Source organism: Ovis aries, chromosome 1 (genome assembly GCF_016772045.2).
Source record: "Ovis aries strain OAR_USU_Benz2616 breed Rambouillet chromosome 1, ARS-UI_Ramb_v3.0, whole genome shotgun sequence".
NCBI classification, from domain to species: Eukaryota; Metazoa; Chordata; class Mammalia; order Artiodactyla; family Bovidae; genus Ovis; species Ovis aries.
The window spans coordinates 185,424,186-185,432,464 of NC_056054.1; positions in this window are offsets into that span (position 1 = coordinate 185,424,186).

Sequence of the window (8,279 nt, forward strand, 5' to 3'; positions counted from 1 at the left end):
CAAGGATTAATAAGAACAGAGGTTAGCCCTGAATGACCAATCCTACAAGCAACTAGAATTCTTTTTTTTTTTTTTTTTTAAGAATTCTTATAATAAGAGTTTTTCTGAGCTGAAAAAAACACTGATCATACAAACCTGAAAGAGTTTTACCTTATCCAAGGAAAACTATGACTGGGGCAACATTTTTATATTTTTGTTTTGTTTGCCTTGAGGATCACTGATCAACAGAAAAGTAGTACAGTTAAGCGGCAATTTAAAAATGCTAACCCGGGGTCTTTCCTGGTAGTCCTGTGGCTAAGACTCCACACTCCCAATGCAGGGGGCCTGAGTTCAATTCCTGCTCAGGGAACTAGATCCCACATGCCAAAACTAAGAGGTTCACATGCCACAATGAAAGATTCCACATGTCGCAACTAAGACCTTGTGCAGCACCCCCCAAAAATGCTAACATTAACTAGGTAAAGGTATTAGTCACTTTTGAAATGAAAAATCAGGAAGACAAAATGAGAACACATGAGTCGGATGATGGGAGAGAAGGTGGGAGGAAGACTGTGGTACAGCGGGGAACATGACACTTTCGGTCAAGAGCCAGTTAGTAACTTTTTAGACTTTGCAGGGAAGATGGTCTCTGTTGCAGCTACTCAACTCTGCCATTTTAGGACAGAAAGGGTAACAAATGAACACTGCTGTGTTCCAAAAATAAGCTTTTTATACAAAAATTGGCAGGCCAGATTTGGTCCCTGAGCCATAGTTTGCCCGTCCCTGCTATACCGCAGTGAACTGTAAAATCAATACCTACTTTAATAAAGGATTTAAAGCAGCTTATAATAACGTAAAATGAAATTGCAGTTCAGTTCAGTCACTCAGTCGTGTCCAACTCTTTGCGACCCCATGAATCACAGCATGCCAGGCCTCCCTGTCTATCACCATCTCCCGGAGTTCACTCAGACTTACATGTATCGACTCCGTGATGCCATCCAGCCATCTCATCCTCTGTCGTCCCCTTCTCCTCCTGCCCCCAATCCCTCCCAGCATCAAAGTCTTTTCCAATGAGTCAAAGTACTGGAGTTTCAGCTTCAGCATCGTTCCTTCCAAAGAAATCCCAGGGCTGGTCTCCTTTAGAAGGGACTGGTTGGATCTCCTTGCAGTCCAAGGGACTCTCAAGAGTCTTCTCCAACACCACAGTTCAAAAGCATCAATTCTTCGGCACTCAGCTTTCTTCACAGTCCAACTCTCACATCCATACATGACCACAGGAAAAACCATAGCCTTGACTAGATGGACCTTTGTTGGCAAAGTAATGTCTCTGCTTTTCAACATGCTATCTAGGTTGGTCATAAATTTTCTTCCAAGGAGTAAGCGTCTTTTAATTTCATGGCTGCAGTCACCATCTGCAGTGATTTTGGAGCCCCCATAAATAAAGTCTGACACTGTTTCCACTGTTTCCCCATCTATTTCACATGAAGTGATAGGACCAGATGCCATGATCTTCATTTTCTGAATGTTGAGCTTTAAGCCAACTTTTTCACTCTCCTCTTTCACTTTCATCAAGAGGCTTTTTAGTTCCTCTTCACTTTCTGCCATAAGGGTGGTGTCATCTGCATATCTGAGGTTATTGATATTTCTCCCAGCAATCTTGATTATAGCTTGTGCTTCTTCCAGCCCAGCTTTTCTCATGATGTACTCTACATAGAAGTTAAATAAGCAGGGTGACAATATACAGCCTTGACATACTCCTTTCCTATTTGGAACCAGTCTGTTGTTCCATGTCCAGTTCTAACTGTTGCTTCCTGACCTGCATATAGGTTTCTCAAGAGGCAGGTCAGGTGGTCTGGTATTCCATCTCTTTCAGAATTAATTTACAACAGAATATTTTCTAAAAACTCTTTTTATCCTTATATTATCTTCTAAACTAAGCTTTGTGTTTAGACAAGAAAAAAACTATATAAGATATTACAACATTATCATTAGCTAATTGAAATTTACTAAGAAAGGAAAGCTTTTTCTTGATACTGGCAACTCTGTTTTTAATGACTTAAGTCAAAACACCCCCACCTTAGTCTTTGCTCGTGATAAAATATCCTGAGTGATGAGCAAAACTTGTGTTTACAGCCCTGTGAGCGCGATAGCTGGAGCCATGAAGTGGGTTAGGGCCGCTACACTAGTACAGTCAGTAGTAATGTACAATCACAACAGACTAATTTCTGAGGTAGGAAATGGTTTTTGCATGGAAGCATAATTAGTTACAGTGAATCCGTGTGCTTTTTGACAAAGGCATTGACTCTCTTCAAAATGCTTAAAAATAGGCAAGGTGCAGTCCAAGGAAGAAGTTTGTAGTGTGACTAAAGGATCTTTTGGGGATGAGAAACTGTTGGCACGAAATTGTTGGGGAGTCCAAATTCCTGAAGCGCAGAGCTCTCAGGCAGATTGACTTCTGAGTATATGTTAGTTTAGGACAGCTCCCGCTACTAACTCTCATCCCTCTCCTCAATCCTAGATCCTGGTACCCACCTGGAAGTAGAGTTGCATCTTCTAAGACTTGGAGTGCTTTTATACAGCAAGCATACATGGAAAGTAGCCCAGTAGATTTCAGTCTCTAACCAGTCAGATGCGTTTCTCCATCTCACTTGAAGAAGAGTAAGAGAGAGAATACAGATATGCTGTCCTAAGTGGGGAAGGGGGAGGAGTGAGTGCCCCATGTTCTGTAAAATCTTAAAGTGTTGACAGTAAGGGATCCCTCACTACCAGATGACAGAAGAATTTCCCAGAAAACTAAAACCATTGAAGGAGGTATCTTTTATTCAGTTCAGTTGCTCAGTCGTATCCAACTCTGTGACCTCATGTGCTGCAGCACGCCAGACTTCCCTGTGCTTCACCATCTCCTGGAGCTTGCTCAAACTCATGTCCATCGAGTTGGTGAGGTCATCAAACCATCTCATCCTATCATCCCCTTCTCCTGCCTTCTATATTTCCCAGCATAGGGTTTTTCTAAGGAGTCAGTTCTTTGCATCAGGTGGCTAAAGTATTGGAGCTTCAGCTTCAGCACCAGCCCTTCCAAAGAATACTCAGGACCGATTTCCTTTAAGATGGACTGGTTTGATCTCCTTGTAGTCTAAGGGACTCTCAAGAGTCTTCTCCAACACCACAGTTCAAAGGCATCAATTCTTCAGTGCTCAGCTTTCTTTATAGTCCAACTCTGACATCCATACATGACTACTGAAAAAAACCATAGCTTTGACTAGATGGACCTTTGTTGGCAAAGTAATGCTTTTTAATATGCTGCCTAGGTTGGTCATAGCTTTTCTTTCAAAGAGAAAGTTTGTCTTTTAATTTTATTGTGGCAGTCATCATCTGCAGTGATTTTGGAGCCCAAAATTAATTAATTAATTAATTGTAGGTATCAAATATTAAGAAAACTGGAAACAAGGGCCAGTTCTCAACTGTGGCTGCATGTTAAAATCATCTGAATCCTTTAAAAAACTGGCTCTTCAGCCTCTCTCTAGACCATTTAAGATAGATCTTTAGAAAAGGAACAAGTTGGGGTATCTTAAAAAAAAAAAATCTTTCTAAGTGATCTGCTGTGCATTCAAGGTTTAGAATTGGAAAAGACTTTCCCAAAGACACTGTCCCTCCCCAAGCATTTACCATTCAGAGAGATTTACCATGGAAGACATGTCATCAGTACAGGTTTCAATGATATTTTGAAGGGGAGGGCAGGAGCTGTATCTCATATGTTCATCTGTTTATATCCTGGTGCCTGGCACAATCTCTGGCACGTTACTAATCTCTCAATAAGCATTTACTGCATGAAGTTCTACATACCTAAGGTTTGTATTAGGTCTTGAAAGTCACTCAGTTGTGTCTGACTCTGTGACCCCATATACTGTACAGTCCATGGAATTCTCTAGGCCAGAATACTGGCGTGGGTAGCCTTTCCCTTTCTAGGAGATTTTCCCAACCCAGGGATCGAACCCAGGTCTCCTGCATTGCAGGCAGATTCTTTACCAGCTGAGCCACAAGGGAAGCCCAAGAATACTGGAGTGGGTAGCTTATCCCGCCTCCAGTGGATCTTCCTGACCCAGGAATCAAACCGGGATCTCCTGCATTGCAGGCAGGTTCTTTACCAACTGAGCTATCAGGGAAGCCCAAAGCAAACATTTGTGTGGTTTTGGAAATCATTTATGATGTCTTGGTATTTTATGGTATGAGTTTTTAAGAACATAATTCTAATTTATAACATCAATTTCAAGTAAATAATATTTAACTTTTTATGATTCAACTGCTGAATATTATCTAGAAATCAGGAAAATCATAAAAGGAGTAAGGGATCTCTGTATTATATCCTGAAAGGGACTTATCCCATTTATCCTTGCGTAAACAGCATTCAACAATCTGAGAAACCTCCAACAGAGGATTTAGAGAAGATGCAGAGATATTCTCACTGTTTTAATTATGACAGAAAGAAGAGGTCAGCAATCCACTTTACTAAAAAAAAAAAAAAAGTATATAACTGGACAAAACTGTCAAAAGCACCTATTTTAGGGTGGTAGAAAGCTACCAAAGATGGACAAAAAATTGAAAACCTGCTGAAGATTCAAGTAAGAATAGCTTAAGTCTAGGAAATAGCACCCCACTCCAGTGTTCTTGCCTGGAGAATCCCAGGGACGGGGGAGCCTGGTGGGCTGCTGTCTCTGGGGTCGCACAGAGTCAGACACGACTGAAGCGACTTAGCAGCAGCAGCAGCAGCAGCAGTACCCACCCCACCCCACCCAACCCCTCACCTAGCTCAGTCAGCAAAATGGTAGTCTTCTAACCGAGCAGCTTTTGGTGCCAGACTTGGAAGACTTAGATTTAGGGTAGACAGTGGGGGTGAAATCTTGTGACTTCATATGAGAATTAGTGAACTTAGTTAGAAATGAACAGGGAAAATCCACAGCTGTGTTAGCCCAAAGATGTAGTCTCAGTTGGGATGAGTAGCAGACCAACCAGAAATTAAATGGAAGAAATCACAGAAGTGTTAAGATGAGTTCTCCATGCATCATTAGGTGTCTAGGAATACCGAAAATTGACCCAGATGTGGGAAAGAATGGAAAACAGAAAACCGCAACACTGGTGGGACAAATAGAAAACAAAAAACAAAATAGTGCACCTATACTCAACTATTGTTCAGTCACTGAGTCGTGTCCAACTCTTTATGACCCCGTGGACTGTCTAGCCCCCCAGGCTCCTCTGTCCACAGTATTTCCCAGGCAAGAATACTGGAATGGGTTGCCATTTCCCTCTCCAGGGGTTCTTACCGTCCCAGGGATCAAATCTGCATCTCCTGCATTTCAGGCGGATTCTTTACAGCTGAGCCACCAGGGAAACCCGAACTCCGCTATAACATGCATTAAATACAAGTGGATTAAGCACTCCAAATAAAAAGCACACACTGTCAAAATGGATTTTTTTAAAAGAAATGCAAAACCCAACTATATGATACTTATAAGGGAACTTTAAGTATAAAAAGAGAAATAATCAAAGTAAATAGATGGAAGAAGTATACCAGGAACACATTTAACATAGGGAAACTAGAGAGGCTCTATTCTTATGGTTGGTAAAGATATTTTCAAGGCAAAGAATATTAACAAAGATTTAATAAGTTGTTTTATAATGATAAAAGGATCAATTCATCAAGAAAAGGAATCTTAATTATTTATGCTTCTAATAACTGAGCTTCAAAACTCATGAAGCAAAGCTGACACAAGAAAAAGACAAATCTAAAATCACAGTTGGAAATTTAATAGCTTTTTCTCAACAGATGACAGAATAATTAGACAAGGAATCAGTAAAATTATGAAAGATTTGAAAACACTGTCCACCACCTTGATCTAATACTAATCAGAACACTACACCCAACCATGAAGGCTATATTCTTTCAAATGTACATAGGGCATTTACCAAGATGGGCCATAAAACAAGTCTCAATAAATGTCCAAAGAGTGACAGCTTATGGAATGTTCTCTGATTGCAAAAATAATTAAATTAGAAATCAGGAGCCCTGAAAAATTGTTTTAAAATCCCCCAAACATTCGGAAGTTAAATAATATATTTCTAATCTTTGGTTCAGAGAACTCACACTGCAAATGAGAAAATACTTCAACCTTAATGCTTGAGAAAATACAACTTTGGGTTTTATGGGATGCAGCTAAAGCAGTGCTTAGAAATGTACAACTTTATATACTCATATTAGAAAAGAAGTTTAAAACCCAATTAACTAAGTCCCTACCTTGGGAAGACACAAAAAGAAAAGCAAAGTAAATTCAAATTAAGCCTTAGGAGGGATATTTTAAGATAAGAGCAGAAATCAATGAAACAGAAAACTTAAAAACAATAATCAGCAAAATAGAAATTTTGTTTTTTAAAAAGATTGATAAAATTAATAAAGCCCTAGCTTCTCTGGTGGCTCAGATGGTAAAGAATCTGCCGGCAAGGCAGGAGATCCGGGTTCAATCCTTGGGTTGGGAAGATCCCCTAGAGAAAGAAAGACAGAAAAAGAAAGTGAAGTCGCTTAGTTGTGTCTGACTCTATACGACCCCATGGACTGTAGCCTAACAGGCTCCTCCCTCCATGGGATTGTCCAGGCGAGAGTACTGGAGTGGGTTACCATTTCCTTCTCCAGGGGATCTTCCCAACCCAGGGATCGAACCCAGGTCTCCTGCATTCCAGGCAGAGGCTTTAACCTCTGAGCCACCAGGGAAGAAAATAGCAACTCCAGTATTCTTGCTTGGAAAACCCCATGGACAGAAGAGCCTGGCAGGCTGCAATCCCTGGGGTCACAGAGTCAGACACGACTGAGTGACTTTCACAGCAGTACTGATTTTAAAGAGAGATTGTAAATGATCAATGTCAAGAATGAGAAGAGACTTCAATCAAGAGGGTGAAGTAAGAGGATGTAGAACTCACCTTCCCCCACAAACACACCAAAAATACATCTACATGTGGGAGAATTCTCACTGAATACTAACTGGAGATAGCAGAAAAACTCTTGTACAACCAAGGGGGAAAGAAAGATGCCGGCAGAATCAGGTAGAAAGGGAAGACAAGGGGTCAGGCCAGGATCTGTGCCCATAGGAGCAGAACCAGGGGAAAGGAAGATTATATGGGGGGACTCTTCCCTAGGGAGTGAGCAGTCTGAGCCACTTATTGAGTTGCCCAGCCCTGGGGTCTGACAAAAAGAAGAGGAATTCTGCTGGCTGATCAGAGGGCCAGTGGGACTAACAGGAGGGTTGTGGAAAACCCAGACTCTGCCCATGAGAAGTGAGGGAATGGCTGTTTGCTTGCAAAGCAGGGCGCAAATGGCAAATTGAAACCACGAGGTTGGCTGACTGGTTTTGCATGATAGCACCAGCACAATCCCAGCCTGACTGAGTGGATGTTGCAGCGCTGATCTGCCTCACATTGCAGCTCACACTGGAGGGATGGCTGCGATAACCATGGATCACTATAGTGGCTCAAACTCCAAGCAGCATCTGAGCTGAGGGAGGAAGCCAAGCAATGGCACAGGCAGTGCATCAGAAGCAGACACATCTCTGATACTGGCCTGATCACAACACCCTCTGAACTAACCCTTGTCAAATACCCAGTCAGCCCCTCCTGCTCCAGCACTGGTCCCCTTGGAGAGGAGGGCGCTACTGTCTTGAGCAGGAAGAGCACACACTTAAAGGGAACTGAACCTGCTTGGGCCTGAACCTCGGGGCTCGGTTTCCAAAACTTGGGTCCAGACCCTGCCCCCAATAGGTGTGTGACAGTCACTGAGCAGAGAGAAAGCCCCATCTCACATCCTGTTACTGTCTTCAGTTCAGTTCAGTTGCTCAGTTGTGTCCATCTCTTTGAGATCCCATGGACTGCAGCATGCCAGGCTTCCCTGTCCATCACCAACTCCTGGAGCTTACTCAAATTCATGTCCATCGAGTCAGTGATGCCAACCAACCATCTCATCCTCTGTCTTCCCCTTCTCCTCCCACTTTCAAATCTTTCCTAGCATCAGGGTCTTTTCCAATGAAAAAAGGTTACTGTCTCAGCCTCTTCTTCTCCAGACCCACCTCCAACCAAGGTGATAACTGCTAGCACAGCCCGAAGACAGGCATGACTTGTGTTCACATCAAATCCAGCTCTCCCACCAAAGCCACTGAAAACACACAGGCAGTATAGGGATGCTCCCACATAAGGACACCCCTTCAGGACCACAATAGGTAACTGTCTCAGCAATTTCATAGAGAAAGAGAAACGATCATAAG